The sequence below is a fragment of the Acipenser ruthenus genome, chromosome 25 (assembly GCF_902713425.1).
Source record: "Acipenser ruthenus chromosome 25, fAciRut3.2 maternal haplotype, whole genome shotgun sequence".
Classification (NCBI taxonomy): domain Eukaryota; kingdom Metazoa; phylum Chordata; class Actinopteri; order Acipenseriformes; family Acipenseridae; genus Acipenser; species Acipenser ruthenus.
The window spans coordinates 13,985,354-14,010,921 of NC_081213.1; the positions used below are offsets into that span (position 1 = coordinate 13,985,354).

Genomic DNA, 25,568 nt, shown 5'->3' on the forward strand with positions numbered 1-25,568 from the left:
CTTTGGTCGCAGGGGACTGGTGCAGCTCTCCTTTGGTCGCGGGGGACTGGTGCGGCTCTCCTTTGGTCGCGGGGGACTGGTGCAGCTCTCCCTCAGTCGCGGGGGACTGGTGCAGCTCTCCCTCGGTCATGGGGGACTGGTGCGGCTGACCTTCAGTCGCTGGGGACTGTGGTGTGGCTCTCCTTTGGTCGTGGGGGACTGGTGCAGCTCTCTTTTGGTCGCAGGGGACTGGTGCGGCTCTCCCTCGGTCGTGGAGGACTGGTGCGGCTCTCCTTTGGTCGCGGGGGACTGGTGCAGCTCTCCCTCGGTCGTGGGGGACTGGTGCGGCTGACCTTCAGTCGCTGGGGACTGTGGTGTGGCTCTCCCTCGGTCACTGAGGACTGGTGCAGCTCTCCCCTGCCTCCAGTTTTAGGCCTGGCGATGCTAAGTACTCCTGCTGTGGGGATGGTGGCTCCACACTCTGGGGTTCTGGAGATCGCACTGGCTTCTTCGCAGTCTTCCTGGGACGGCCACTCCTCCCCTTCCTTCTGGCAGGTGGCTGGGGTTGAGTTTTTTCCCGGAGGAACCAGTCCTCCGCCGACTCCACCTCACCCCGACTGCGAGCTTCCCAGAATATGGCGAAGGGGGGCGTGAACAAGGCCGCCTATGGTGGAGTGCTCGGGCTCGGCACAGGTGAAGCACCACTCTTCCCTTTTCAGGCAGGTGAGGCAGCCGTCCAGCCCTTGGTCCATTTCCTCCCCTCGGGCAGGGAGCACCTCCCTCGCTTCATTTATTTTATAATTCCTGTTAGTGTAATTGCTGTTAATAGGTTCCTATGGGGATGGGACTTATAATGAACAACAGTTACCCACTGGGAGGGGCCTGCATTCTAAGCATAAACAGGAACAGAGAATTTTACAAAACACCAAAAATAACATATTAAACAGGTAAGAAATGAAACATTCTGATATTGTAGATGGGATATACCTTTAACTAAATAAAAGACAGCATGGCTCTTCAGTGATTTAAATTGAAGTCAGGACAGTATGACATTCCATTGTTCTCATTCTAATACATCTTCTAAATTTCACGAGATAGGTACTATCTTCATTGTGATTGGTTAGTTAATTACTGTCACACCATACAGGTTCTGTGACATTTTCATGTTTTCCGTAATCTCACTTTATAATGATGTCTTTGTGAAAATGAATTTACAAATCCACAACAAAGAATTCATTTACAGGGACTACATCTACTGCTTTCAATTATTACAAAGGTGTAGACAAAGAAATTCAATATTCAGACTGCATTAAGTTGTGTAATCATTCATTTCTAACTGCAAGGCATATTATATATTTTAGAGAAGTAGTTCAAACACAGAACAACCAGTGAATACAGTGGACATTGACTTAACAATACAGGGCAATGATACATTGATGGATGCTGATTGGGTGCATGACTATTTAACTCATGGGGATTAGGAGCAAGGCCTAAAAGCATTATAAAGAAGCTTGAATAAGGGCAAAACCTTGCTTGTAAAAATAATAAACTACTGCCAGGCTTATTTTCTTTGTCAACTTCAATTCAGTTCAAATCAGAATTCTAAGTCAAAACTATAGGAAATGAAGTCAATTTAGTAGAATGGCTACTGGTACAGTGAAGGCAGTAGCCACAATGTTTGTCTACTTTACTTTGTATATCTGTATACTGGATATTTATATACACAATTACAATTATATATCTATTTGGAAAGCAATCATGACAAAATACCAAAGAATAGATATATCGTTTTTTATGTATTTTATTATAACTAGCTCACTGCTTATACACAACTGGCCTCTATTTTTACATTTTAACAATTAACATTGTGTAAACCACAGTGCTTTTATTTCTGTTTAACAAGATTTGTGTGTTATTGAACGGCTTTCACTGTAAATGGCTTAACCTGATAAGAAATTATTTTGAGGACAGCTTGAATTGTTTTAGGAGGTTTATATGTAGAGGCTTTTATTAGAGGGCGAGTTCAGTTGGATAAAATATGGTAGTGTGCCTCCAAAAAACTGAATTCATCAAGGTGTGCCGCAGCAGAGAAAAGGTTATATAAAGTGGGGTTTGTTTTACTTGGGATTCTCGATGCTGGTTTTAGTTGGAGTCCTACAGGCTGAGACTGGCAAACCTCAACTCAATATATGGCTGAGCTAGTTTAACACTATTGGACTTTATTATTTAACACTAGAACCGTCACGGCAGTCATTTTGCAGGTTTGAGATTTTCAAATTTAAATTACTCTGCGTGTCTGAAAGTTATGCGGTTGTCCGTTTATGACTTTTCCCAAATACATGTATTAAATACCCTGACGGCGTTTGAAAGGCAGGATCACGAAAATATGGACGTTGTAATCCCGCCCACCTAGAACCGCCAAAGCAGTAATTTTGACTGCCTTTTACAATGCATGTTTTTATTTTGATTATAACCTACAATATTCTATTTATATATTGCTGCCTTGCGTAGCTTTCCCTGATAGTAGAGAGGCTGTTGTCCTTCTTTGACATTTCTGTTTATTTGATGGTAACCTCTTTCACTTTGTGTGGACTAGGTCGCCACCTCTTGACCACACATAGTTCCCTATGCACTGAATAGCATGAGAGTGGAATATAAGGGTTAGGAGGGTTTTAGTAAAAGTTTAACAGGGTGAACAACCGTGTCCAGGGAGACTGGCACATGTATACCGTGTTTCCTTGTCCTTCAGAATGATGACAGCACTGCAGTATCGCCATTAACTGCTATTGTTTTATTTTGTGTTCCCTTGCCTGATCACAGAAGAAGAAGGACAATTATTCCTTTTTTTTACAAATACCTTTTCATAATCATTTGTAACCACACCTGGACTCCAAATGAATGTGTTTCTGACAGTGACCTCACTGTTTTTTGTTTACTATGACCTGGAAAGAGCCCAATAACAGTAACACAAGAAGAGTGCTGGCCATATAAATCCTGGAAATTCTGGAAAACAAAAAGACCAAAAACAAACCAGCAGATATGTCATTAACCTACAGCGGCAGCCACAGCCAGCTATTTAAATGTTGTGGTACTGTCGCAGTGCGGCAACGTAAAAGTTAAATGAGCTGCACTTCATTAGTCCTGCCACCAGGTGAAACATGGAAGCAGAAAATGCATTTCACAAACTAGAGTCCTGCATCTGGTCGGGTGCCCGCGGGTGATCTGCAAAAGCAGGTCGGGTTCGGGTCGGAACGTTAACTTTTTCGCAGTGTGCGGTTCGGGTGCGAGTCAAAAAATATAATTTTCGGGTCAGGCTCGGGTCTGAATTTGAATCACCAAAAACGTTTTTTGTCCTGTCAGTGTACTCGTCTGTAATCCTTTCCCAAATAATGTATAAGAAGGTAAATGTAACGGTATTTTCTGCACTAAAGCAGGAGGCGATTAGAGTCAGCTGACTCAGCAGTGTTCTCGGTTTGTTTTGCCGCTTGTTTGATACGTCGCAAGATCCTTTTATCACGTCTGCTTGGTGATATTAAAAATGTCTGTGGACGAGGTGAAACAAAAAGATAGCGCAGAGTTTATATCATGTAGCGGACAATATTTTAAGAGGTAAATCAGAAATCTTTATAAATCATAGTGAAAGAAAATAATGAGTATGCGACTGGATTCGTTGCTTGTAAAATCTGTCCTTATGTTTTTGTGTATGACAGCCACAAAACTGGTACATCATCTCTGCAAAAGCACAGATGTAGCTCCCTTTCAACTGGTGATATGAAAGGAATAGACAGGTATTTTATATTAAAGTAAGTAGATAGTTAATATGTTACAATGTTAAAATATATAGACTGCTAGAACGAGCTACCACTCTGTATAACCTATTGTGTAAAAGTCTGTGGAGAATGATAGAGATATCTGTGTGTGAATGTGAGAGCGCGAGTGAGTCAGTGGGCGCAGGCAGTATTATTATTATTATTATTATTATTATTATTATTATTATTATTATTATTATTATTATTATTATTATTATTATTTATTTCTTAGCAGACACCCTTATCCAGGGTGACTTACAATCGTAAGCAAATACATTTCAAGTGTTACAATACAAGTAATACAATAAGAGCAAGAAATACAATAACTTTTGTTCAAGCAAAGTACAAGTATGACAAACCACAATTCAATAATACAGTAGGTAAAGGACAAACACCTTCGGGTTGAGGTCGGGTTGCAGGTCTTATTAAAGCGGGTCAGGTCGGGTCGCGGGTAAGAAGACGGCGCAGGACTCTAACACAAACTAGTGTAACAAGTGTAATTTGTTATTTTATTTTTTGAATTTCACCAAAGTTTCATGTTAATTTGTTGTTTTGTTTCAAAGGAAAATGTTCGTTTCCTTTAATTGTAGTCGGAGGTCATTAATAGGGAATACGACTTTAAGAACAAGCACATGTAAGAATTACCCAGTAATCCCTCAGTCGCCCTGTTGTTAATGCTGAGGGTAAGTCATGTTTCATGTTCTCTCTCTTTTATAGACTAGAATCTTTATTTAAAATACATTTGTACATGGAGAAAACTGTTGTAACTCATGTTGTAATATGTATTCATGATGTGTTAATAATAACTCGCTCATCAAATCGTGTTAAAACTTTTTTTTTTTCTGATAACTCGTGTTGTACTATTGAGAGTGTAGTGTTGCGCACTTCTAATGGTTGTTGTTTTATATAGGGAGAGAACGTCTGGAGTGATCTGCATGTGCTGGTATTCTTTTTATTTTCTGTTAAACATGTATGTTTCCGACTAGTTATTTTGTGGTCTAAAAAAAAATATTGGAAATTGTCAAAATAAAAGGGGAAGCTGGAAGAATTTACCAGTGAGGACAACGGCATTTAAATACTACTACTATTAAACTGTATCTGTTGGTAATGTGGTTTCTTCTAGCAGTTTTCAATCGCTAACGTTTAATCGCTAACACCAGACTGATGTGCTGTGACAGAGCGTTCAGTGCACACACGGCTAATTTACATATTAAATATGTACATTTTAAATAAGCCCTGTTGTTTAAATGTAATATAAACAGTTGGGCGGTTACTGCAGTCTGTCTGGGATACAAAAAGTTAAAAAAAACTTTTAAGTTAAAAAAACTAAAAGCCTAGTCTTTAACCCATTTTATCTCCTGTGTGCGTTCATGCCTGCAAGTCGATATTTATTCTTTTCAATGACCCAATTAAAGTTTATTGTAACGTAAGTACTACATTTCAAACTACAGAATGTTTGGCCAGTCAGAAACCGCAGTATTGCCATGCGGTCTAGTTTGACAAGCTGTTACGTCTGGTGTGAGAGTAGTAAGAGTTTTTAGCTTTCAATCCAGTGAAAAAATGTGGGTTGTTTGTTCAATACTAGTACATTACTAGCAAAGGGCGATCAAGACGAAATACCATCAAAGATTAAAAACGCCAAAAATGTCTTGCGACTGAAGCTCTCTCCAATTTCTCTGCCATCATCAGTGATTTGTGTGGTAACAAGCAGGGACATCCATCACACTGATACTAGGTAAGCGTTTTATTATTCTTTTTTAATTAGCACAAGTACTGCACGTTTTAGTCACCAATAATTTAAAAATGCCAGTAATATGTTTTTGTATTGAGGTCAGCTGTAGAGATGCGTAGATAGTGAATTTTTCTTTGCCTTCTTTTCTATAACTTTATCATCAATATAAATACATGATTGCGGTAAACTTGTGCGCGCGAATTAAAAAAACAAAACTGTTAGCCAATACTGTAAAATGTCGCAGAAGAAAATCCACTCGTTTTTTCAGCAAGAGTGAAACAGAACAAACAGAACAACAAGTTGTAGAAAGTGAAGACTTGGATTCGGAACACCAGACAACAAAGAACAAACAAAGCTCACAAGCGTCAGATAACAGAAAAAGAAAACAAGCAGCAAAGTTTCAGCCTTATTGCAAAACTCTGTTTCCATGGGTTGTATATAATATTCTAACACTGTTTTTTTTCTTTTTATTATTAAAAGACATACATGGTATAAGTAATTCATAATGCATTCTGTGTCTGTATGTAGCTTTTCAGGGCAAATAAATCTGGTTCTTGAATTTTAATGTTCTAAAACTTTACAGCTGTAAATTACCAATTTATTTAAACTGTAGAGCATTATTAAAATGGTTTAATTAAGTAATTGTTTTGGTCAATACAGTGATTTAACACCCTTGAAAACTTGAGCTGTGCGCCAGTAGTGACTATTGAATATCTTGAGTGACTAATGTTTTTAGAAAGTATTAGTCACTAGTGACTACAAAAATCTAGAACCCAGGGGAAACCCTGATATATATATATATATATATAAACACACACACACACACACACACAGTGGTTTGCAGAAATATTCACCCCTCTGCAAAGTTTTCACATTTTGTTGGCACCTGAGTGTACTCCACAACGCTTTCAAATTAGACTTTACATGTAGAATCTACACAAACTACTCCACATTGATAAAGTTAAAAAATGCATATAGAATATAAATAAGTAAGATTTACAGAGAAAAAACAGATTAATCTCAGTTGCATAAGTATTCAACACCTTTGCTACTGCAGCCTTAAATCAGGTGCAAATGATTTGTTTGAAAGGTCACAAAATTAGTGAGTTAACAAACCGACATATCGCATTGAGTTTTAAAACTTTTATCATACCATATTTTTACATTCTTATTGTTGGCTGTGGCTACCACTGTACATCCCCTATTGCCACGACTTTAAATCCTTGACCATCATATTCAGTAAGCAAATAAGCCTCATGGTAAAGTACATTAAAATTACATTTTTTTACAGTGTGTAATAACTTCTTGTGTTCTTAAGATGCATGTAAAAATGTGAGTGTAACACAGACAGACTGATGTGCAGACAGTGGGCTCTATTCATCCGTGTCGGTGTTTAGAATGTTTAAGAAATCTTTTCCGAACATTCCATGTTTACACCTTTTCTTTAAATCATGAGTGATACATGAAAGTTTTATTTTGAAAAACCGACAGTCTGAATGCGCTTTCTGTTGGATTTTCATATATAAATTAAAATAGACGCTACCCACGGACCGCCCACGAGACAGAACAATTGGAATGAAAAGAGACCCAAGTCAATCCACGAATTGTGGATGGAACGCAAAAAACTGCATACTACGTAAAGTATTTTACCTGTGAAATACAAACATGTCATAATTACATATGTTTATGTAGGTCATGACTACTGTCACAGACACCCATAGTTATGTATTATGTATGTATTTTATTTTGTTATGCTACAGAATTAGTGTAATGATCATGAACCATGTAATATGTATCCATACAAGTATGGCAAGTTTCATGAGAATATTTGATTTTTATTTTGATTTATTGTCAAGGTTAGGAAACCTCATGAAATAATTGTACCTAGGTGGCAGTAGTTTAAAAATATATTTAATTCCTTTGGAAATCGTATGTATTATCGATGTTTTTAACATGGGCGTTTTGCCCCATCCAACTCGTGAAACTTTGTTTTTGTAACTTGTAAGGTATGAATAGTTGGCAAATAGTGTTTTCTATTGTAAGCATTATCTGACATTGCGAAGCTCTAATAAATAAAACTGCTAAGCTTTATTTAAACCAATGGTTATAGTTTTCAATCTAGATGTTTTCAGGAAATAAATTAAAGAATACACCTTGGTTAATGAATATGAATCTATATTCATGTAAGATATGAAAACCTAGTTTAATATTAGCCATTTAATAAGCTAATATGGGGACATGCATTTTGGTTACATTTTATGCACATTTAAACCTTAGGCATTGACATACAGCTATGGCCAAAAGTTTTGCATCCCCCTATAGAATTAATACATTTTGCTTCATAAAGTCGAATGAAACCTGCTGAATAATGTTACGTTAACATATTGAATTACATACCGCTTTGTAGTTTTCCATATATGGACAAAAATGTAAAAATGTGACCTATGACAGAGACAGAATGATTCTTGGTGATAACATCTCCCCTCAAACTGGTAGAGAAGACTGCAGAAGCATCACATTCCAGCAAAGATGCAGAATCTTATTATGGATTATTATAATGACTTTCATATGCGTATATCAGTTCAATTACATCAGAATGGCAGAGGCTTGAAGTAGGTATTATCACAGGGTGTACTATCTCTATGATCCTCTTCGCCCTCACTATGAATATGCTGATTAAGTCTGCAGAGATAGAGTGTCGGGGACTGCAGTCAGAGTCAGGCATTCGGCAGCCACCGATAAGAGCTTTTATGGATGACCTGACTGTCACTACTAAGGCAGTACCAGGCGGAAGATGGATTCTTCGCGGCCTGGAGAAGCTCGTTGGATGGACATATACGAAATTCAAACCAGCAAAATTGCGTAGTTTAGTACTGAAGAAAGGGAAGGTCACAAATAACTTCTGTTTTACTGTAGCAGATGAAGTTATCCCTTCAATTACGGAGAAACCCGTGAAGAGCTTGGGGAAGATGTTTAACCCTTTGCGGTCCGGTCCGACATTGCAATTATTCCTATCCGGTCCAATGTCGGACCCTGTCCGACATCATCAAAAAGACGCAAAAAAATGGTTTCTAGTCATTTTTTCTCCGGAAAAAGCTGAGAACCATTCAATGGCCGAGTGGGAGCGACAGGAGCCGAGACAAGCCGAAAAAAAAGGGGCGTATCTCATGAATAGTCATACTTGCCCCTGGCATAAGATAACGGCGGCCATAAGGAAACAAGCTGGCTGTTACTGCATCAACGCTCAGAGAATATCACGGACATTTGCAGAGCTTTTTTGAGATGTTATAGTAATAAAATAATGACTTGGATCGCATTATTGAGGCGTTTGGTGATAAAACGAGTGATCAGGAGATGACTGATTGGTATGTACGACTATTATTATTATTATTATTATTTATTTCTTAGCATATATGAAAGCTATAGCGAACGAAAGGGTGGGGCGAGGCTGGAGATTTCTAGTGAGTGCTTTGTTGATATGCAGGGCCTTTTAAACCCGTTTGACTGTGGAAAAAAATACTTTTAAACAGCGTGTCTAAAATAAACTGCGTGTGTGAAAATAAATTGGACCTGATGCGCCTGACACGCACTTAATAAATGGACTGCAATGGGTTAACAGTAGTCTCAGGGACACAGAGAGTATTCGGGCCACCAATCTGCAATTAGAAAGTTGGCTAGCCTCTGTGGATAAGTCTGGGTTACCAGGAAAGTTTAAGGCCTGGATATATCAGCACGGAATCCTCCTGCGAATTTTGTGGCCTTTACTCATCTATGAGGTAGCTGTTTCAACAGTTGAAGGCTTTGAGAGGAAAGTCAGTAGCTACCTACGAAGATGGCTTGGTCTGCCAAGAAGTCTTAGCAGCATTGCTCTTTATGGCAGGACCAGTAAGTTACAACTGCTATTCAGCACTATCACAGAGGAGTTCAAGGTCACTAGAGCAAGGGAGGTATTGCAGTACAGGGACTCGAGCGACAGCAAGGTGTCCCAAGCAGGCATTAAAGTGAAGACAGGCAGAAAGTGGAATGCCCTAGAAGCAGTATGCCAGGCTGAGTCTCGCCTGTGACACAGCATCATGGTGGGAAGACTAGCACAAGGAAGAGCAGGACTTGGTACTGTCTCAACTCCCAGATATGACACGGCATTAAGAAAGGAGAGACGAAAGCTGGTGTAAGATGAGGTGTGAGCTGCAGTGGAGGAGGAAAGATCATGCAGAGCAGTGTCAATGAAGCAGCAGGGTGCCTGGTCTAGATTGGTTGGGGCAAAGGAGCGGAAAATCACCTGGACAGACCTGTGGCAAACAGAACCTTACCAGTTTTCAGTCTATGTGCTCCCGAGCCCTTCTAACCTATTTATCTGGGGCAAGGCAGAATCATCAGCGTGCCCACTTTGCTCAAACTGTGGCAGTCTCGAGCACATTCTTAGCTGTTGCACAAAGGCCCTTGGTGATGGGCGGTACCGTTGGCGGCATGACCAGGTCCTCAAATCGGTTGCTGCAGCCATAGAGAAGGGAATTGAGTCTGGCAGGAATGCCTGCCAGGTAACATCTTTCATTTCCTTCGTTGGAGCAGGGGCCCCACCAAGCACCAACGTAACAGCAGTATCTGGAGCTCTGGCATCTGCACAAGACTGGCAAATGAGCGTAGACTTGGAGAAACAGTTAAGGTTTCCTCAATATATTGCACAGTCTTCACTTAGACCAGATATCGTGCTAGTGTCTACATCAACAAAGCAGGTTATAATGCTGGAGCTTACAGTTACATGGGAAGATCGGCTGGAGGAGGCAAATGAAAGAAAGGTCAAAATATGAGGACCTAGTATAGCAGTGATGCAAGAACGTTGGAAAACAAAATGTGAGCCAATAGAAGTGGGCTGTAGGGGTTTTGCAGGGCAATCTCTGTGGAAAGCTTTGGGGTCACGTGGTATCACAGGGGCCACTCGAACAAAAACCATCAATAACATCTGTGAGGCAGCAGAGAAAGCCTCTAGATGGCTGTGGTTCAAAAGTCGACATCAGTGGATGTCAGGTTAGCACAACGCCATTTGAACACAGGTTGGGGCCTGATCAGCCTCAGTTGGGTTTCCTGGGCGAGGGTGTCTGGTGTTAAAAGACACAAAACACCTGTTGGCCCCAGGTATATCACTGATAATGTGTCCAAGAGCATCTTGCAGATGTAGCCAATAAGCAAGTGTATACCCTGAGAATAAGGCATAATGTAGTACCAGCTATCATGTTTTAAATTGAAAATCCATGTTTGCTAAAAACATGTTTTTCTTTCAAAACTGCATATTGGAGACGTACATAGTAAATGGAAGTGGAACACAGATTTATGGAATTATTTTAATTGCTACAATCACTTTAAACCCCTGTACAATTATTCTGTATGCTATTCTTACTGGTTAAGTTCTCGATCCCCCCATCAGAGTTTAGTGACTTTGTCTGTATCCTCTAAATGCATCAGAATCGGAATTTAACCATGCTCTCTCTCTCTCTCTCGCTCTCTGTGTCAATGATTGCATGTTCTAATTACATTAAAACCTTTTATTTTTTATATGCTGAACCTGATTAGGCAACAACACTTAGCATTAATTGCAATACTGAAATTAATTTAAAAAAATAAGGTTGTAAATTGTTAATTCAATTTAATACACTAACATCGTTTTACATTAATCAGCAGATTGGTGTGTGTTTTGCTCAGATGAGGTAATTTGCAGGTCAGCTGGTTAATTAGCTAATTGGATAAATGGTTTGCATGCTGGAACAGGTTTACTGGTTCCCTACCAGCCCCTGTGTAAGATGACGTGGTGGATCATTTTGAACTAATGTTGAAAGAGTGGCAGGATTAGAATTGTTTAGTCTTCTCTGGGGATTCCAAAGGGAGCGTCACACTGGCTCTAGTTAGTGAGGCAAAATCTGATGGGACTGTTTTTCCTCAGTGAGCTACATAAGACTGGACAGGTGCCTGGTAAGCATAAGCAGACACCTACAGGGCTGACCTTTGTGCTCCAGAGGCCAGTGGTTCTCTGACATCCGCTTGGCCATGGGATTGCTCAGTCTCTATGGGCATCATTTTACAACACCTACACAGTCCAGTAATTTGAGGAACCAGAGCAGGCACATTCACACAATACCTGAAAGATGTATATAACAGTTACCATTTCCTTATTTATAATTTATTTGAAATATGTAATTTTGTAAGGCAAGGTAGAGTTGAGGTAGAGCAACAGCAGTTTCAACATTTGGTGAGGGGCCCTTGGCAGTCGTCCATCAGCGGGAGGTTCAGCTGCAGGTTTTATAAGAGGCCACAAACACACAGACATGCAGCGCTTCAGGGAATCCAACTTAAGACGTTTATGATATCTAATGAGTTAAACATAACTCTGTTCCCTTCTGTAGCAGTGACATAGAGGTGTTGGGCTTACTGTCTCTACACGATAATATAAAGGAGGTACGGAACAACACAACACATGTCCTCCATCTACACCAAACTCGCTCTCTCTCTCCTCTCATCTGAATCTGACGTGACCTTTAGTCTTAAAAGTCCAGCACTCAAAACACAATAACATCATAGTCACAAGCGCAACAGTAAGAATGTGAGAGAGTGAGTGAACAGGTTCAATATATTTGTAAAATCAAAGCAGTCATCGTGTTCCCCAGGCATGTTGGGACGGACTGACGGATGGGCGAGATCTGCAGTGGCTTCCCCTCATTCTGTTGTGTTTCGGAGGCACTTCATTAGAACTGGAAGTTCATTTTTATAAACCTTAAAGACTAAGTAGCTTCCCTTTTCTTACTTTATTATTGTCCCCATGTTATTATTGCTATTAATACTGTTTTGGGTTTTTTTTGAGAAGGCTGCCATTTTGGAATTACCTTTTGTTTTGCAGGCAATACACTGCTGTGTACTAAATTGTGCGGGAGCTTACAAATATAAAAATAGAAAACACTCTACCTACATATGTGTATGGCAGGCAACCAGACCCGAACAGCAGCTCTGAAAGCCAGAGCACCACAACACAGACCTAGTATGTGAATGATTGCAAAAATAACCACTCAGAATGATTGCAAACATCCTAAAAAGGCAAAGGGGAAGTAAGAAGCTACTTACTCTTTTAAATATAGCCAGTTGTTCAGATGCTGTTATTATTAACAGCAAAATGTTGAGGGTTTGTATTGGTAAATAAAGTTCTTCATTGTTGGAAGCGTAACATTTTGTTTATAAAGAATACTTTGCCATTAAGGGATCCAATATTACAACATAATAAGATAATATTCTGAATACATTTCGAATGCCCTGTTAAAAATACATTTATTCTGTATAAGGATTCAAGCATGAATTGGAAGTTAAAATAGACACACTCACTGTGTACGTACGCCTTTATCTACCCTGAAGGTCTAATGGAATTAGCAATTTAGACAAAGGTTGAGTTCATTTGATTAAGAAAGACGGGGCAAAGTTTATTTGTAGGCATATATTGTTGAACATATATTGTTGCACATGTAGTTCATTAGGTTGCATGAAGTTATCCTTTTCGCTATAATTGCATTCTGGTTTAGGCTTGTTCCAGGCCATTGTCCTCCTAACAGTGGTTAAGTTAAGCACAATACAGAAATTACCTTGAAAGAAGCACAATCAATTGAAGCACGGACAAGCTCAATAACCTTCAATTATACAGCCTGCCCTCGTTATTAAACTCTATGTTGTATCCCAGTTTTTTAATAACAGGCTTTTATGCCATGGCTCCCGTAATGGCTGTGGGCAATTACAGAACAATTTCTGGAAGAGTGGCTCTGAAACCTATTGGATATGTGTAATTGCTATGTATGTCATGTGCTTTAACCATGACAGAAAGCTAAGTTAGGTAATCCATGTAAGTAAGCCATTATCATTGTCTACCTGGAAATTATATAGGGGCAGGCAAATGTGCCGCTTACTGCGTGCGAGGTTGTATAACGAATAATCATGGATTAGCCATATAAATACAAATACAACCAAGTAATAATAATAAAAAAAAAAATCTACTGCAACAGGAGCAACTCGCAACACGAATAAAAAAAAACAGTATCCATTCAGTAAAGTAAATAAGTTAGATGGAAAAAAAATATATGTATCAACAATAAAGAAACACGAAGATAAACAAATTCAAACGTTTCAACGAGAATTCTTTCAATGTCTTCAAAATGTCAAGATATTGAAGACATTGAAAAAGACTTCTAGTTGTAGTAGCTACAGTCTTTTTTTATAACCTTGCTTATAAAAAAAAAAAAAAAACTATAAATAGGCTTGGCAGAATTCGATTTTTATTTTTTGAAGAATTTCGACGGATAATAACAATGCTTATTTTTAAGCATTTATTTCGATTTTTATCAATTAAAATGTTCAGGATTGCGAGAAATTAGGGGTGTGGGGGGGGCTGACAATTTATTAATGACAGACGGTATACTGTTAAAAGCTTTATAAAATCACGTCCACATATATAAAGTAAATATCCATAAATCAATAAATCATACCTGCTTTAAATTATTTTCTTCATTTGGTAGTAGATTCGTTAAAAAAAAAAAAGAGGTCTCTAAACCCCTCGTACTGTGTGCTTATTGTTTCCTATTTGGTCAAAGACGCTTGCCAGGGCTACTTCCAGCAGATCTCAGTTGTTAACAAAGAATTGCTTGGTACAGCCTTTAGTTATAGTAGAAAGTTGCGTGAGGTTGTGTCACAAGTGCTTTTTACTGTGAGAAGGTGATTTACCTACCTTTTTAAGTCGTGCCATGTTTTGGCCGCACACTTCCTATAGCGTGATATGTGCATGTTACGTCACATTCTCATGACAATGGAGAAACTGCATGGAAACTCTGCTATTGATGATGCACAAAGCCCTTGTGAGATACCGAACTAAGACTAGTTGAAATGGTCTTCAGCAGCTTAGCTTGTGGAAATGACCCTTGATGAGCTTAAACTTTTTAAAAATAAGTCAGCCATGTAATAAAAAAACAGGAATAATACAGCAATTGGAAACATGGGTAAACAATTTTTTAAAGCCTTTTCATTCTACTTTGAAGGCTTTGTGTGGGAAATTATTGCTCTGAAAACTGACCGACAACATGCTATGTGAAAACTGAAGCCAGAGCCCGGAGTGGTTGAGCTAGTTAAGGCCTGAGGGAAGGAGGAGTGAGCCATGCTATTGGGAGCTTACAAGTTCATATGTCGGTTCATTGACCTTTGCAATCTTGCAGGCGAGTGAATAGTCTGGGGCCACAGGAACCTCTACTAGTCAGACGCCAGACGTGGCCAGAATGAAACCGGACAATGATCTCTCGGCTTCAGTCAAGCACACGTCTCAACTGTTTTCATTCAGAGATCCTGTTGATCGTAAAACACAAGAACAAAAAAAAACACACACCTTTTCATGAAGTACAAATTGTAACTATGGTACATCCATTTTCTATAACATTTATATACAAATGTTCCAATAAATGTGGATGTATACAAAATAGGACATACAGTGTTGTAGAAACACAACATCATTTGTGTCCAAGATGAATGATATGTACTCCCAGGTTCCTTTCTAAATGCAGGACTGTGAGATCACATTGCACATGACGGACAGAAGGTAGACATATGATTTTTGCACAGATACTTTCTGCATTTCACTCAGTTAGTGTTTATCTTATTGTCATTGCTTGAAGGGCAAAAGTTGAATTTTGCTAATTTTTTGCAAATGCCAGTTACTGCAGGCAGAGATGCACCAGCTCCTTCTGCCTGTACATTCTGGATAAGAGCAATTGCTGCAGGTGCTCTGGGAATTCCTGATTTTCTTTGAATGATGGGTAGCACTAGTACACTGAAGTTAACAACAGTAACCCAATGTATGCATGCACATAAACATGATCAAGTTCTTACTTTGCACCACGTACATGCCTGCCTCCCATGTTGGTCATTTCCAGTATTATATGTTCGATTGCTGATGGCATGAAAAGATCAAATGCTGATGCTATATCATTACTGCAAGTAACAGCATATCTAGTCGGCTCAGGATCCCTTTTGATGACATTGGAATTTGACTCATGCATGGAGATGCTGCCCATTTTATAAAAGACCAAGTGAAAGCATTTTCTTTTCTTTATGCATACAAAGCTACATAGATAAATGTCTCGGGTCATATTGGCCAAGGCATTATATTTGTATACATGATCAGTTATTTTCTGTTTTTAAGTTTGTGAATCCAAACTAGGAAAAGTCATAAAATATTATAGGGGGAAAAAGTTACATTTAAGGTCAATCAAAACCAGTACTGGGTCAAATAAACTTGAAACATAATAGGAGGGCTCACTAAGGCTTGAAAAAAAAGCAAAAAATAAAACAACGCCATGGCAATCAATAACCGATTCATTGATTAATTGTTGCACCTTCTATATAAATGAATCCAGTTTTGGAAATGTATGGAAAACAAGGCCAACATGTAAAGGGAAATGGACAAGCCTGAACAAGGTCAATTTAATACCAAATGGTAAAAGGGTATTTCTAGTGTGTTCCCAGGATTCCTCTAACAGTAATGTTAAGTAATGTTTGCTGTACAGTAACGCAGTCGTGCACAGAAACTACACTTAGTGTGATGCCGCTGTTGTGACACTTCAAATGCCAAGCACAACTGACTAGAAAATAAGAATAGACGTGCGTCCTATCAGCCTGGCTTGCCAGGCCACTTGCACTTACAAACTGTTTAATATTGCATTTCCTTATTTTATTAATCTGTATAGCTTTAAGGCTTTATATTGAAGTTTTAACAAGTTCACTGAGTTTAAGAATTTAATGTTAAAATATAAGTAATGTAATTAATTTGCAGAGTCAGTGTGATACCTCGAAAAAAAATACGCTGAGCCAGACCGGACCTGAACACCTGGTTGTGCAGCAGTTACAAAGTAACATTGCAGTTAAAATGGAAGGCTGTTTTTTAATGTTGCATTTTACCCTCTGAAAATACATTTTAATCCCTCCTTAAAATTAAAGGGTGAGTTACTCCCAGACCCAAAACCTTATGTGGAGCGCTGACTGTACCACAGAGCAAGCATCAGATACTGGATTTCTATTGGTGCCTCTGTGTACCATCATATTCAACAGGACGGGCAGCACTGAAACAATGGTAGCTCTCTACAGAAACCAATAAATATGTATTAGTATTACTTATGGAAGCTGCTAATTTCACCAATGGTTTTGTTACATCACCTTAATGTATGTGGACACACTTATACAATTCATATTAAACACAATGCTACACAAACATACATATTTTATTTGTGCTGATTTTGTGAATCCAGTATTTTTATTTTTTTGTATGAATATTTTATACTATAGAAGGATTACACCACATGACAAATGGTCTGCAGTCATCAGTCAACATAACCATATGTTTAAGTTTGCAGGTGTGTAGGTGTGGCATGTATAGTTCTCTAAAGCGCAGTCTTTTTTATCAATATTATTTACAACTGTGTCGACTAAGTTAGTAAATAGAAAATCCTTATAGAAAGTCACAGTTGTCAGAAGCAAAGCAATGGTTAAATAGGACATAAAGTTGAACCTCAGCGTTACGAACACCTTGGGAAGGGAGGCTGTTCGGAAGTCTGAAATGTCTTTAACTCTGAAAATGAGTTTCCAATGGTTTTAATAAATGTGTACGCCCCTTATGGAGTGCTTTGTCAAAATCAGCAGCAGCAGCTTTGCGTATGATACATCTGTTTTTATTTCCCTGTTGCCTTTTGTCTCCATTGCAAAAATCTTCTTGACCTTTTTTAATATCACTGCAATTTCATGATACTGTGTTCCCATTGCTGAGGATGATATCGCTATTCACATTGCTGAGATGATATCGCTATTCACATTGCTGAGATGATATCGCTATTCACATTACTGAGGATGATATCGCTATTCCCATTGCTGAGGATGATATCGCGGTCATTGTTTTTTAAAAATATGTTTTCTTTCAACTGAAAGTGCAACATGTTTGCATTTCCAGTTCTTACCATTTCAGTAGGATAACCTTATGCTTTTTAAAAAGGTTCTGGTTGCATTGCACACTTGGTGAGTGATTGCACACTTCCAGCTCAAAGTGGGGTGTTCGTTTGACCGGTCAGTTTGTAAGTTTGGTGTTCGTAACTCTGAGGTTCTACTGTATAGGAGTATTGAAACCCTACTATCATTGAAAAGCAAAATTCTGACATTCATGTTTATGATACGAAAAAATAAAGAATGCTTTGAACGAGTGCGTAAAACCCCCCAAAAAACAGCAAAGACGCAGAGAGAGAGAGAGAGAGAGAGAGAGAGAGAGAGAATAACAGGTACAGGCACTGTATTATAATGCTAGAGGATCTGATAGATGACGTGTGCTGTAACCTTTTAAACTTTGATTCTATGTATTTCCAAAACCGCATGGTTAGTAGGAGAGAGGAATACGTTACACATGAGCACCTTTCCCCTCTATTAACTCAGCTTGTCCATTAGAATGATATGCACTGTTCTTGTCTTGTCTACAACCGAAAACATATACATCTTTTAATAAGTGAATCGCTGCAGGTTTAATATATTGCATTTGTTCAGTATCTAAAAAGGTATGATTCAGAATTCATTATTGTCAAGACATTTACTTTCTTCTAGAAGAAGCATACTAGTAAACATTGTACAGCTGAATGCACAAGGCTTGCTGGCATGTACAGTATTGGATCAATGCATCAATAACAATATTCCTGTTTCATCCTCCCAGGGCTTAATGTTAGTCCATATTACTCAATTACTATTGTAGATTATAATAACCAAGCCATAAGACTGTGAGTTAATATACTATGATATGATACATAATTACTCATCTGAACTCCCTACATATTTTTTTATAGGACAGGGGGCTATAACATGGAAATTCCACCTTCCAAATGAAATATTTACTATGGAAGTAGGGTATATTCTCAGAAATGAACTTGTTTATTATTTGTTTATTTAGCAGACGCCTTTATCCAAGGCAACTTACAGAGACTAGGGTGTGTGAACTATGCATCAGCTGCAGAGTCACTTACAATTACGTCTCACCCGAAAGACGGAGCACAAGGAGGTTAAGTGACTTGCTCAGGGTCACACAATGAGTCAGTGGCTGAGGTGGGATTTGAACCGGGGACCTACTGGTTACAAGCCAGTTTCTTTAACCACTGGACCACACAGCCTCCTTATTGTCACATTCCTATTTTTGCCATGTGTACCAAATCCTATTCACAGCTATGGACAAAAGTTTTGCATCACCCAATAGAATTAACAAATTTTGCTTCATAAAGTCAAATGAAACCTGCTGAATAATGGAAACAGACTTTTGCGATATCATTTTGTAGTGTGTTTCACGTTGTTAAATGTAAGATTTCAATTATGTTCATATCCTAAAATTCTAGGTGATGCAAAGCTTTTGCCCATAGCTGTAAAGCCGCTTGTGCACATTTTAAGATAGACAGAGCTTTTAGTTAATAATGACTGTGGAACGCATTGCCATCTCATATCAGACGTGCTATATCACTTAAATGGGTTGAAGTCAAAATTAAAAATATACTTTTACATACTTTTTAAAAATGAACTTTTAATCTGTTGTTTTAAAACCTGTACACTTGTTTCTTTTTTTACATTTCATTTTAACGTGATATTGTACCAAACTGTTTTTATTTTTGATCTTGCTTGCTTACTTTTTACTCCATTTCTCTATACAAATGTATGTTATTGTTACTTTGTTTTGTCTTGTACAGTGCTTTGAGATACTTTTTGATTTCCTTTCATTTGCATCCTTCTTTTAACGTGAGCGCCAAATTTAACAATATCATCTATTAATATTGATCACATCTCGTAATGGTAAACATACTGAAGAATGAAATTGTATCTTAAAATATAACTCAATAAACATGGAAAAAATTAGATTTACACTCTAAGTACATTGTAACTATGCATAATAACATTGTAAATAACAGTAATTAGACACACAATGGAAAGCATTACCCAGTTTTAGTTCTTCACATGACAGGCTGGCACCAATGTATTGCAGTCTTGAATGGTTCAAAAGTTCAAATATCAAGACACGAATAAGCACCGCAAATGAGGATTTCATGTTTAAATGAGTGGACAGAAGAAGCCTGCTTTCTCAAATCCAGAAGGAAATCTCTTTCAGAGTGCTGTGTAGGAAAGAAATGTATGGAATAAATACCAGGCATGGAGGCGACAGACAGACAAGCCTCTAGTACCTCCAGGATCATTGTGGACCATCAGTGAATCAGTCTGAGGGCTTTCTCTGGGGATTCAGGTAATCCGATCAATTGACTAGCTCTGTTAATACTTGTGGCAGGTACTGTATCTAAACAATAACGTTCAATGTAGAATGTAATGTGGGTATTTGGAACTGATAAATGGTAAGCATTGTTAAAATTTAAAACATCTGGTCTCACCCTGATAGCATAACAGAGTAGTTAGTTTCATGTTTACCTTCATGCATAACCCTTACAACCGATCATTACATTTTCACTAGCAGGAATATGAAAACCCATTATAAGACAGGGTTAAGGAAAGACAAAGTGTCAACTGAAAGAGGCAAGGGGAATATAGGGATCTGTGACAAAGAGAGTGAACTCTTGTTTTAGATCTCCCTTCCGACGGATGAGGGCACTGGGGAGGAGGAGCAGTCGGAGCCGCGGTGCGCAACGTCACAGACCCGGTCGGGAAGCGCGGTGGCAATCACACATTGGCTGACGGCGGTTGCCCTCGCTGACCAATGGGGACAGGACGGGGCGTACAAAAGGGGGCGTGGCCCGGGGTTCTGTTCCTTCTGACAAAGTACAGTGTGTGTGTGTGAGAGAGAGAGAAACAGAGATACAAACAGGGAATTAAAGAGGGAGACGGGGAGCAAGGAAGCGGGTGGTTGTGATTGTGCATACCTGCTAACCTCTGTGTCTTTTTGTGTATTTTATAGAGCACTAACGGGACACTCCGGGAATACGTCGGAGGAGTGCGAACCCGGAAGTGCTGGATTTTTACCCCGTTGTTTTCATTCCCGGATCAAAGGGACGGATTGACTTTATTTTTGTGTTTCTCCTCGTTTGGGACTGCAACCCCTCGTTATTGTTATTTTGTCAGGTTACACATTGCTGTGTACCCCGGCTCCCCTTTATTTTGTTTATTCTCCTTGACTTTTTGGTGCCCATCTGATGTTGGTTTTACATTCAATAAAACCGGGGGCTTGTTAAGGAAAACCTGATTCGTTGTCATTCTTTTACACCACATTCCGCCATCTTGATCACAGGATCCTATTAGGACTATAAAGTTAAACATTCCTACTGCAATCTTTACACAACTGATCCCTTTTTTGTATATAACTTGGCCCCTTTTGCAGAGCAGATATCAAATCTTTACATGGTTGGACCCTTTATTTGTACGTAACTTTGCCATTTTTTGATACATGTCAATGTCTTTGGACAGATACTATTTACAGGTGCTTCCTGTAAAATGTTGAAACAGCTTGGTTCCTTGTAATTACAGAAATCTCCCTAGGCCCACTCACCAATAGTCTCCACCTTATATACTAGTAATGTAAACTCCTGCAGTGTACAGATATAATTAGAAGTAAACATTTCCATATGTATGAACTACAGGAGTCCACAGTGTTATTATTTATAGATGTTACATGACCCTGTAAAATGATAAGACTGCAAAAGCCATCTGTAGTCAATAAACATCTTCCTTGACTCTAAACAGCTGTAAAATAAGCAGATCAAAATGACGTCTAAATATCCAATTATTTAGATTTATGAGGAGGAAGAAAGTATGTATTCAGAGAAAATGGCAATGAAAAAAACTTTGAGCAGTATACAAATTTAATACAAATGCAAAAAAACCTGAGGAATGAAGTCGTTTACTAATTTTAACAAATAAATGACACCCTGCTGTACAATGTGAGGCTGTAATTCCATCTCAGGTTTCTGGATAAGCACAGCGTACATGGATGGGGAAAGGGGTGGTAAACTGCTAAATGACCATGCCAATTTACAATGGTGAACACGATGAGGAATACGGGACAAATAGGATGGCCATAACTTTTGCATATACAGACATACTGTATGTAACCAAGGATACATTTATATGGGTACTGTAGCTTTAAATCCTGACCTGTTGAGTCTTGCATGTCAAGGTAGTTTTATTTCAATAAAGATGAACTTTTGGGTCCTGCCACTGACTCTGATAGGAGTGTAAACCTTTTAAATCCATGTATATATCCATGTATATATTGATGGACAATATCCATGTGAAATATTATTATGCTTTTTTTAATATAAATGTGTTTTTGTATGTAAGGTAAAAATGAAAAGCTCACTTCTGCAAGGTAGTGAGTTTGTTTGTTTATTTTTTTAAGTTATGTTGAATTCATATTATTTAGTGAAGATGTAGTGATTTGTTTATTAAGAAGCACTTAGATAAATGGATGCATTATATGCATTTGTATGCTGTATAAAGTATTTAAAATATGTGTATTGGTATATTTTGATTGAAACTTGACTGCCACTTGGAACAAAGTAATATTGGTATTGTAGGGGGTCCCCGAGTGGCTCACGTGGTAGAAGCACAACAGTGTGGTGTACAGGGTGAGTCTTACACCGCTGGTTCACATCCTGGCTGTGTGGAGTCACCAGTCTTTGCTAGAGAATCTGAAGGAAGCGACACATTGGCTCTGGTGCCCCCGTGAGTTAGGGAGGCTAAACCGGCAGTGGCTGCTTCTCCTCATCGCGCTACAGCAAACCCTGCTGGCCAGGCGGCAAGGGAGCTCAGTCCGGACACCTGCAGGGCTGGCCTTTGTCCTCCAGAGGCCGGTAGCTTGCTGACATCCGCTCTCGAGTTCCTGTGTGTAGAAGAGGAAGCTGGCTTGGTCGTGGAATTGGAGGACACCCACTGAATCTCCTGAGCTGTGTGAAGAATTGCTGCGGTGAGGAGAAAAGAAATTGGACATTCCAAATAAGGGAGAAAATTGGGGGCAAAATAATTGGGTACACTAAATAAAAAAAAAAAATAATTAGTATTGTGCAGTACTAGGCATGTAATATGAAAGTGCTGCAGCATTGTTTTTAACTCTGTTTGATTTCTATGCATTGATCCCAGGCTTGCTGTTTGAAGAAAAACCTAAAGACCTTGCAGCACCATGCCCCGTCGTCTCCTGTATGTGTGACTGAATGTCCAATGGGCCGAGGTGCCGATTCATTACAGTTAGCTTATTAAGGGACAGAGGGGGCAATTTTCCTGACTAGAATGGGGCATAACTTAACAAATACCAAAGCAAAACACCCTTCGCAAAGAACGTTCTCATTACCGCTTAACGAACAGCATGCTGTTGCTCTCAGTCCGTAAACATTTAGCAATTTCATTCAAACGCCTGATTTACTCGATTAAGTGATGTTTATACAATGTAATGTGCCTTCACATAAACAGCTGGTGTACAAGGTCTTTGAAAACAGAATCACATCTTTTAATGTAGGCTTATAGTGCTTATTTAAAGATTTACATCAATCTCACTATTTACTTTTATAAGAACCTTGATGCTGTTAATTCTGGGTTGTAAATGCTGACTGTTATTCTGTTTGGGTTTGGTTTCCTGGCTTCCAATCAGATTAATACAGCCACTAAAAGCCACTCAACCACCAAAATAAATGACATATGATATGCTAGGAAGCATAACTAATGCCGGTCTGCCAGAGACTGTCTGAATAATAAAACACCATACGTGGGGAGGAAGGGAAGGAGGGGGGTTACAAGTAGGGGAGGGGGAGTTTTTGTCCTCTATTGTAAAACCTGTAATCTACAAATTAAAGTTTTTAGCTAAAACAATCATGAGGGTAATTGTGTTTTACTAACAAATAAAAGGTGATATTAATATTTTAGGTTAGTTTTATTTGAAAATGATTATACTGAAGCGTAGGGGGTTTCCAGGAATACAAGCCGGGACCACGTTTCATATTTTGAAATGACAATTCACTTTTATTGTTGTTATAACTCACTAATACACAAACGGAGTCCCCTGCAGCGGGCCTCGGCGTGCGCGCACACACACACACACGCAGTTCAACACTCTGGGTAGGTGAACTGGCCCCCCCTTAAACGTTCCCCACAGTAAAAGCATGTAAAGCATAATAAAAAAAAAACATGTCAAACCATTGTAAACTATGGTAAATGGACAGCATAACCACAGGAAAACATGGGAAAACTGCAATATTACCATGCAAACTTGCTGTGCTGAAACTTTTATTTTTTAAAAGAATCAGTACGTTACAATACTACCAGAAAGAAATGTCCTTCATACGTAAAATACACATGAAATACACATTATGTTTTTCTGTATATTTTGGATCAATGTTATGCCTGTTTTTCACCCAGTTGGAATGTCTCCTCACCGCTCTAACCCCCTTACCGATCAGGAGCCCTATTCATGTGTGATTCCACTTCACTTGTAGAACTGAGTTTGTCACGATGGGTAACTGAATAGAAGTTATGAGATCAAACTATTACTGCCTTATCTGATAAAAGGTTGATTAAAGGGTGTAGTGTAACTAGTAGATGGTTAGTTCCCCCTCTACACCATCACTATAATTGCACATAAATAAGACCACGCCCAGAATGTTATGCCAATGAGTGGCATGAGAGCTGAAGGAAAAATATATGCATTACAGGGTAAAGGCAGTTTGCTGAGAGTTTATTTTTATTAAAATCAGGAGTGTTTTGTGTTGGAGTTAGAGGATTGCCTTGTCAAAATGGGGCCTATGTGTTATAACGCCTCTGTGATAGAGAGAGAAAGGATCGATGCTGTAAATCTCCCTCCCGATTAGATAGGGCGCTGTGTAAGGGGGAAGGTATGCTGCCTCCTAGATCTACCACCTCGGTGGTAGGTGGAAACCGGAAGGTGACCATATTAGGAGGGGCGTGTAGCTGCAAGTACTCAGGACGATTCCATTGCAGTCAGCTGCGGGGCAGCCCTCTATTGGAGACACCATGGTGACGCGTTGGCTGCAGGGAGGGGTTTGCTGGGTACAAAGGGGAAGCAGCTACGTCAAAACCTCCCCTTGTGCTGAGAATTAAAACAGACGGCCGGAGCCTGTATTGTTTTATTGTTTTTGGATTACGTGTGTTTTGTGTTGCAGAGGAGGAGTGAGCCACGGACCGGCAATATATAGAGCACGTCCCTTCACTGCACCACTGCACCTGACCACAGCCTCCCCCAAAAACAACCCTTACATTATTAAATAGTAAAAATGTGCCGAATATTCACATTAATATTGCAGAGCTTAAAACATGCAAATAAACATTTATTTCAATGTGTAAACACCGAAATTAATACACATAAAGTGACTTCACAGTGCTCTACGTGGCGGGGTGATTTCAGATGCAATGTTATGAGGGATGTAGCTAGGATTAGATTTTTACTGAGGCAAAAAAGTTGAACAAACCTCTTGCAGATCATGTTCATGTTACAAAGGTAAAAGTAATCATCTTATAAAGCCTGGAGACTGTTCATGCAAACTGCAAAGCAATATTAAGTCCCTTGGATGATGATGTTAATGTTAAAATTTGATGACCCATATTATTTCAAAGATTAAAACTAATTGTCTCCCAGCAAAACACAGCAACCTAAAATGACCATATTGACACTGTCAGAAATATGCTATTTTAAAAGGATAAGAATATAACATCAGTATTAATAAGTAGATGGGTTCATACCTTTATTGACATGCATTTGGTTCACTGCTACTTAAGTTGCCTTACACTGCTGGGACTGGTAGCTGTGGCTGACTGGTAAGACTGGTGCTGACACTGACTGGTGCTGACACTGTGACTGGTGCTGACACTGCTGGGACTGGTGCTGACTCTGCTGGGACTGGTGCTGACATTGACTGGTGCTGACACTGCTGGGACTGGTGCTGACACTGCTAGGACTGGTGCTGACACTGACTGGGACTGGTGCTGACACTATGACTGGTGCTGACACTGCTGAGAATGGTGCTGAC

General features: G+C 39.1%; 1 long non-coding RNA gene across 2 annotated transcripts; it reads left to right on the plus strand.

Annotated features, from left to right (window-relative positions):
* Positions 1-4,439: 4,439 nt before the first annotated feature.
* On the plus strand, positions 4,440-20,777 carry LOC131701539 (uncharacterized). Of its 2 annotated transcripts, none has more exons than XR_009308863.1 (2): positions 4,440-4,471; positions 19,703-20,777. It is a non-coding gene; the product is annotated as an uncharacterized LOC131701539 (long non-coding RNA). The 2 variants fall into 2 exon arrangements; XR_009308862.1 differs by lacking the exon at positions 4,440-4,471 and adding an exon at positions 4,478-5,523.
* Positions 20,778-25,568: the final 4,791 nt, after the last annotated feature.